The sequence below is a fragment of the Artibeus jamaicensis genome, unplaced genomic scaffold (assembly GCF_021234435.1).
Source record: "Artibeus jamaicensis isolate MK-2021 breed Jamaican fruit bat unplaced genomic scaffold, CSHL_Jam_final contig_388, whole genome shotgun sequence".
NCBI classification, from domain to species: Eukaryota; Metazoa; Chordata; class Mammalia; order Chiroptera; family Phyllostomidae; genus Artibeus; species Artibeus jamaicensis.
Genome location: NW_026521813.1, coordinates 5,156,849 through 5,165,007, shown reverse-complemented (window position 1 = coordinate 5,165,007; position 8,159 = coordinate 5,156,849). Strand labels below are relative to the sequence as shown.

The 8,159-nt window shown below is 37.1% G+C and overlaps 1 pseudogene; it reads right to left on the bottom strand.

Annotated features, from left to right (window-relative positions):
• Nucleotides 1-344: 344 nt before the first annotated feature.
• LOC128627380 (60S ribosomal protein L36-like) lies at nt 345-658 on the bottom strand (annotated as a pseudogene).
• Nucleotides 659-8,159: the final 7,501 nt, after the last annotated feature.

The window sequence follows — 8,159 nt, the reverse complement described above, 5'->3', positions numbered from 1 at the left end:
TGGAGGTGATATTACTTGGCTGAACTAATGTAAACATCTATAGTTGATTTAGGAAGATGTAACTATTTATGATATTAAATTTCTGTATATATTTCCCCTCTATTTATTCTAGTCTTTGTACAAATATGGGCATTATCACATCAGTTTTTTATGCTTATGAACTACTTGACAGTGATTAAAGACTATTTCCAGCACTCTCTGTCCGTGGTTTCCTTCTGTTCCTGCCATCATGCCCCAACACCAGTTTCTGAGAGGACATCTTGAACAGAAATGGACCGGTTGCAAAATGCCACCACAGGAGTCCCCGATTCCTGACCAGGATTATTACACAGAGGGGATGGGTCTCAGTCCTGGGCTGCCACCTTCCTCGCAGCTGCAAGGACATTGCTCAGCTCCTCCCTCTTCCTCTCGGCACAGATGTGTGTCCCCACCCTCTTCTTGATTAATTTCAGGTCCCTCTTGTCCTTAGAGACTTTGAACAGCCCCATGGCGTGCTGCTCATCGGGGCAAAGCCACACACCCCACAGATCCTGTCCCACACTAACTTGGCGTGCTTGGCAAGGTGCCCACGGCAGCGGCCGTGCCTTGGCTTGTTCACATTCTTTGCCACTTTGGTGGCCCTTGTCGAGGCCCAGGCCATGGGGTGGCAGAGAGCCATGGCTGCTGTTCCTCAGTGGCAGCTGTGGCGAAATCCGTTTTTCTTTTCAGATAGGTCTTGTGTGCTGTGTGAGAAGATTATTCCTAGAGATTTTATGCTTCTTGTTCCACGATCAAATAGATTTTGAATTACACCAATCCTCCCATTACAGTATAAGCTATTCACTCTTTTCCCCCACCCTCAACTCAGCACCCACTTCATATAGGACTCACTTCACTTCCCAACATTTGTAAATATGATATGTTATGAAATCCTAAATATTACTCATTTATTATATATCATGTATATTAAATTTCAGATTATTTTTGTTACATGCATGCATTTTAATAATTAATAGTATATTTTATGTTTAAATGATTTAATATTAACATTATTCCTTTGAAATCTTCATTTTTACATGATGGGCACACAAAGCATTTTTTATGTGTGTTATATGAGTAGTATACTTTCTAAGATTATATTTCTATTTCATCAGTGCATGAATGAAAACCTGGCCACTATTTTTTGACACATCCCCCACACTCTTTACCATTGCCCCCTCTTCCTTTGTGTGGTTTTCTTTTGACATTTACTGTAGGAGAGAAAAATTCTAAAGCACATGCTATTTTTTGTTATCCTGAAGGTAACCTTAGTTTTGTTTTGTTTTCTTTCCTACCAAGGTTCTTATAGCAATCTAAATTTACTCCTTCAGCATAAATATTTTTTCTAAGACTTAACCTAGTATGACTCTCTTTTCGTTAACTTTGCCAGAATCTGATGAACTTTTGATCTGCTTACACAAGCCTTTTGAAAAGCACCAGCAAGTTTTATTTTTAATGTCTTGGTTCTTCAGGAAAAAGAGAGCAACAGTGTTACATTGGTGCAAAGAGCATTTTTTTCTGGAGTCAGACTGTCTCAGTTTAAATTCTAGTTTGACTATTACAAGTTCTGCAGCATAGAGAAATGTCCTTAAACGCTTTGCCTCAGTTTTCTATCTATGAAATAATGATAGTAAATAATATTACAAATATTATGATATTTTTGAAAGATAAAAAAGAAATCTGTACTATTAAAAATGAACCCAACACAGGGTAATTGCACAATATATGTTAACTCTTGTAATTATATCTCATTATAGTACCTCTTTTCCCTTTTTCTTCTTCATTTTGGGAAAGCTTCTAAAAGTTTTCTTTTTTTCCTACTGCCTTGAACTTCTCAAGTCACAAACTTTCTTCAGTAAATCCAATATGTATTTTACTCCAACTTCTGCAATTTTAGTTTTATTGCAATCCACTCTGATCTCACCCAGATCCCTTTTCATCTCAGTTTGTTGACTTTATATCTCATCTTCTTGTCCCTTTAAGCCTGCCTGTTCTTTCCTTATGACATTATTGTCTTATTTCATAGCTTTTAAAATTTGATTTAATATAGTTTTCCTGGATCCTATAGACTAGACTAGAAGCATTCTTTCCCATTCAAAGTGATGTTTGTTTCTCTTGCTTTAAATTTTTTTCATAGAATTTATGTTTTTACTGTAGTTTTTAATTTATCAATATTCATCTCCTAAAAATAAAAGCCAAGACTATTATCAGTATTTACTAACCAAGAACATATAGAGATATCGCTCAGCTCTATCATCTGTCGATGTGTTGGTTTTAAAAAAACAGTACCTTATTAGATATAGATCGAGAAGGCAGTGGGATGCCTAAAGGTACTATCCTAAAACTTAGGATGCAAAAACTGTTGTGCTGTTGTGGCTCAATGAAGAATGAATTGGTATCTTTTCTGAGTAACAGGAGCACATTGTAAAAACTGTAATTTCAAATATGCACTGTTATGAATATATTCCTGCTCTTGTCCTTGAATAAGTGCTTTAATTTGGAGAACTGTATCTACCAAGATAGATTTTATCTTTGCATTCCACATCTACATGTTTACACATTGCATAGTGAAAGCTAAAGCTTCTCAATTGGTATAGCTATATTGGATGGACATTTCAGTACACTAGTGAGTACAAAAATTAATGCCTGTATGATAATGAGGAGGCTGCCTAGTTTTCAGGTTTAAATGGAAGCTTTTGACTCTGAGTTAATTATTAGTGAATGAATTTGTTAGCTAATGCCATGTAACAAATCACTTCAAAACAGCAAACTTTAACTCAGCTCACAATTTGCAGGTTGGTAATCTGAACCAGGCTCAAGTAGGCAGTTCTTGTCTCACAGCATCTTAGTTGGGTTTTTTCAGACAGCTGCTGCTTTTGCTGGTAGATCTAAATGAGCTAACATGGCCTCAGTTGGGATAATTCATTTATATTCCATGTGTTTTTTCATTGTCCAGCAGCCTAGCCAGGGCTTGTTTACATGAAGGTCGCAGGGGATTCAAGAGAGCAATGGGGGTGTGTAATACCTCTTGAAGCTTAAGCTTAGATCTGGCATCAGGTCTCTTTTGTTGCATCACACCCACCAGATCAAGTCACGGGGCCATCAAGATTCAAGGTGGGAAACCAGATTTCACTTCCTGATGGGAGGTGCTGCTGAGTCACATTGCCAAGGTCATGGGAACAGAGAGAGATTATGAATTAAGGACGTCATTTTGAAACCAATGCACCTCAGTGGAGAAACCAAGATACATCTTCTAATATTTTCTTGCAGCAGGGCAAAAGTAATTGGAACATTTCTTCAGCCTACTTTTGTCATTCCTAAAGTAACATATGTTTCCCCAAAGTTAAGCAACAGAACGTTGGTGGTATCCTAGTTTTCTTATTCTTTATTGCCATGGAAACTTTAATAGGATAGTTTATGTCCAAAATTGACAATACATGTCTTTTAAAATCACAGCAATGGCATGCATTTTAGAGAATAATTATTTCTTTCCATGTATGGATATGTTGCTGTAGAAGTCCCACTTTTTCACAACAAATTAAAAGTCAGGAAGAAAAGACCAACAATATGTTGATAAAACAGCTAAATATAGTCTAGTTCAACCTTAGGTATATATGAGTTGATCACAATAGACCTTGATTACTTAGAGCCATATGAAGAAGCATATTACTTGGAGATATACTACCTAGATTTATCCTGACCTGATGCTAATCTATCACAACTGTGAACTGAGACTCCTCCTGGACCTAAATCTGAAATTTTCACAGTTTCTAGACATCTGGACAATAATTTATAGAACATGATACAATCTTACTTTCTTCAACAAACTTATTTTGACCAGATAGTGATCAGAAATTGAGAATAGAAAACTGAAGTAAAATTTACAAAAGTATGCATTTCGGAATGACAAAATTTGAAAAAAACAGTACATTGGAGTTAGACATGTCTAAGTAATTCTCATTACCAGTGGGACTTTTGGCAAGCAATAAAATTCTTAGACAATGGATTCCACATTTGAATGAATGAGATATGTATATAAAGTGCTAAGCACAAAGTCTAGATCATAGTGGTTATCTGCCAAAAAGTAACTACAGTATTTCATTGATCAAGGTTTCTTGGAGTCAGTACAGTTAAATAATTATAAAATTATGACCATATCCTCTTCCTAGATTCCTAGCCTCCACATCTCTGCTAGTTAGTTTAAAGGCAAACAATAATGAGTGGGTATAGTTTTTAGATTCAGAGACTTATAACATTAGAAGTGTTTTCAAAATATGTAATGAATCATGGTAGGCAAGTCAGGCTGATTCTTATTTTATCATGAACACTTTGCAATAGTAAATTTTCTCTGATTCTCTCTTAAAGAAATACTGAGATATTTTAATGCCCTGATTGGTGTGGCTCAGTTGGTTGGGCATTGCCCCCAAAAGCAAAAGGTTAGCAGTTTAATTCCTGGTCAGGGGACATGCCTGGGTTGCAGGTTTGGTTCCCAGTCAGGAAGCATGGGACAGGAAACCAATGGATGTTTCTCTCCCTCTCTTGCCCCTTCTCTAAAAATAAATACATAATATCTTTAAAAAAATCCTTAGGTACTTGAAAATAGCCTGTTATTGCAGCCTCTCCAAGTGTGTGCATACTTGCAGTACTGATATCCCATTCTGGTTAATGTGTCAAAATTTTAAGATAAGTAGTTGTAAAGCTTTTTTTGTAAATAGTAGAAATGTTATAACAATAGCTTTTACTTCCACCATCACTCATTTGATGACCAGAAATCAGATCTGTAAAATTAGTTGATCAATTACATTGATTTTTAAGATAAGGCAATAGAGATTTAGGAGTTGCCGTGATCTATATGATCTTTTGTGAATCGCTGAGCTACTCCTTGAAACAGGCTCTCTGATTCAAACCTATGCCCCTTTGGTCTACACTACACTTCCTCTTTCCATTAGGAAGCAACCAAGTTATCACCAGATTTAAAAATGTGGGGTTGGGTACTGTGTTGCTTTTATCTTCGCATTCTGAGAACCCAAAATCTAATAAAGGAATGTGAAATTAAGTAATGATGTGAAATTGCATACTTTCGCAGGAACTACAAATATGCCTAATTACCAAGTGTTTATATATAAAAACAAGAAACAAGAGAAAGTTACGGAGAGTTAATAAAACTGTAAGATAATCAGCTTGTATTATCTAATTTAATTTGTAATTTTATTTCGCAAAATTGTAAGTTCATAACACCCAGATGCTAAATACTCAATTAATTCATTAGTGAATGAGTGTTTTAATTAAAATATGATTGAGTTGTAGCTTGGTATTAATACGTAGGTAAGACTCAAGCAGGAATGTTTTAAGTTTGGGTAATATTCTGGTTGAAAAACAAAGCAATAAAAAATGCTTAGCTTAAAAAAAAATCCCACAACTGAGTAAGTAATGTTTTACCAGTCAGCAAAAGTGTAACAATATTATATTCCTCAGGGTAGAATTGTCTTCAGTTCAGTGAGTTTTCAGTTCCATTATTACAAAGCACTTTTTAAAGAGCGTTACTGAACTGATGCTGATTTAAGATCTTATATGCAATTTTGGCTAAAAAAGGCAAGTCAGTTGAGTACAAAGTCTGATAAAATGTCACAGTGATACTTCACTTCTGTACAGGTTAGATTTACGGCAGCCTCACTCATCTAGAACACAGCTGTAACCAGGGCTTTAGTGATCCAAACCTCTGTGCAGTTATGTGTGTCGGAAAAGTCACCATGTCACTCTAGAGAACATGGGTTGACCCAAATTAACCAAGTATTGGGGTGCCCAATAAAACTCTACCAAATTAGATGTAGCACAGTAGATTTGCAATCCAACAAAAATGAAGGTTTGTTTGATTGTCTCCACAAAAGCCAAACTCATGAGACAGATGCTGGTACCAAGGAAAAGAGGTTTCATTTAGGTGATGTGCAAACCAGGAGCATGGCAGACTCCTGTCACAAAGACCATCTCCTCTCTTTCTGCCAGGGGGAAAGTACAACCATGTCCTCAGCAAGGTCAAGACAAAAACCAGTGTCCAGAGTTCCTGTTCCATTTTAAAGTAGTCCTTTGGAGTCTAAAGGCAGCTGCTAAGTGGTTTTATTCTCCATCTGGGTAGCTCATCTTGTTGTTCCCAGCAGCTGCCCATTTTCCGCTCCCTCCTAGCGCCTGCCTGTGGAATCTGTATGGCCATGGGCCACCTGGCTGCTGGTGCCACATGGTTGTGTGCTCCCAGGTGAGAGAGAACAAGAATGCACAGGCTACTGTATAACCAGGTGGGCAAGACAATGAGAGAGAGATGCTCCCTCCTGGAGCGCCCTAGCAGCCATGTGGCCATGGAGAGAACAGGCAAGTGCACTGTGTGAGTGCAGGTCATGAGGAAGAGAGTTTCTTTGTTCCTCTGGGATTATATTAGCTGGGATTTAGAATGAACAGGTACTTTCTTAAATGACCAATCAACTTTGCAAACTTTCATGTGCTTCAGATGGGTCCACCTCTCAACTAAACCCTTCTTTCCCCAGGGAAAGACTGACAGGGATCTTTGGTTTCGAACCTCTTTTGCACCATTTTGACTTGTATTACACATGTGCCTGCCTTCCCCTGGTCCCACCCCCCAAGTCTGGTACCAAAGTGGGGAGAAGGCTTTTTCCTCATCCACTTATCTTGCTAGATCTTCAAGTGTTCAATGTAAGAACCTCCCCCTGTTGCCATCTTTGCCAATGGGGATGTCTCTCCGATGCTTCAACAGACTGTTTTATGGTAACAGATTGACAGCAGCAAAAGAAGTTAAAAGTCCTATGAAAATAAAACCATAGTAAATATTGGCCAGTAAATCTAGCACTGATGTTTATAAGAGAACTTTTGCTAATTGGCTGTATTTTCTGTGTCAAGAGAGCAAGAGGAGTTGAAAACGGTTACACCGTGCATGCTTTAAGTATTCAATTTTCAAAATAACCATTTAGAATGTGCCCTTGGGATGCTGAAAACAATAAGGTGCTATCTTATTTATATAGCACACTGAATTTTTGAAGAACATGGAGCTTTTTAGTCAAGTAAAGATTTTATGTATGCTCCCATGAAGTTTATTTATCCCATCTTCTATTTTTCGAGGGGAAATGTTGCGTGAAATTAACACCACAATACAACACTTGGTGAGATCTGAAATGCTCTATTGTAATGGGAATGCTACTCATCCAGCCAGTATCATATAAAAAAGTAGTGGAAGACGCCCTACTCATACATCAAAATCTGATCCTGAAGCCGGACAGGAAGGGCGGGTACCCTTGGGCTCTATGCTTCTTATTTCTGCTCTGTTATCTCCTTCCCTTCATGGCAACTTCTGTCACCCTTGTTTCCTCACCTCTCTGTCCATGCATTCTGCCCTCTGTGGATGCGTCTCCTCTGTTATCCTTGATGGCTGCCTCTCCAATGACTAGAATGAAGCCCTATTCTTTTTCTTCTCGCAACCCCATAAGATGCACCCTTACAGTACAATGATTTCCAGTAGAACTGAAGACTTAACAGAAGAAATACAGTGAAAATATGATGGCACAAGAAGACTGTCTGCACAAACCAAGTCTTAAAGCAAGAAAAAGTTTCTTAAAACTAGTCACAAAAATGGAAGCAAGGGTAAAGGGTATATAAATTTAATTCAATAAAAACTTTAATTTCTGTCTCCAATATATATGACAGAAGAGATTGATATGAACAGACTGATAAGCCAACAGAAAAATAACCAAAGTTTGAAACACAAAAAAACAAAAAAAGGAAATATGAATATCTCATAAGCTTGAAAAATTGCTTTTCTTACTAATAATTTATTATATTATTTACAATCTCTACACACGTGAACTGGTACCCTCTTTTTGGAGTTTAGTTAATTGCAAATGGTGATTTTGTATTTAAAGGTAGATATCATTCTTCCTTTATCTTATAGATACATTTGTACTTAAATGCATATATATAGTGGGTGAATTTTTAATTGCAGCATTTTTTCCTATCCCCCCACCAAAAAACCCAACAAAACAAAAGTACAACCAGCAAATCTGTCATCATGGGAATGAAAATAAAAAGTTAAATACCTCAAAAGTGAAATACTATGTAGCTGTTAAAAAGAATGTAGATCT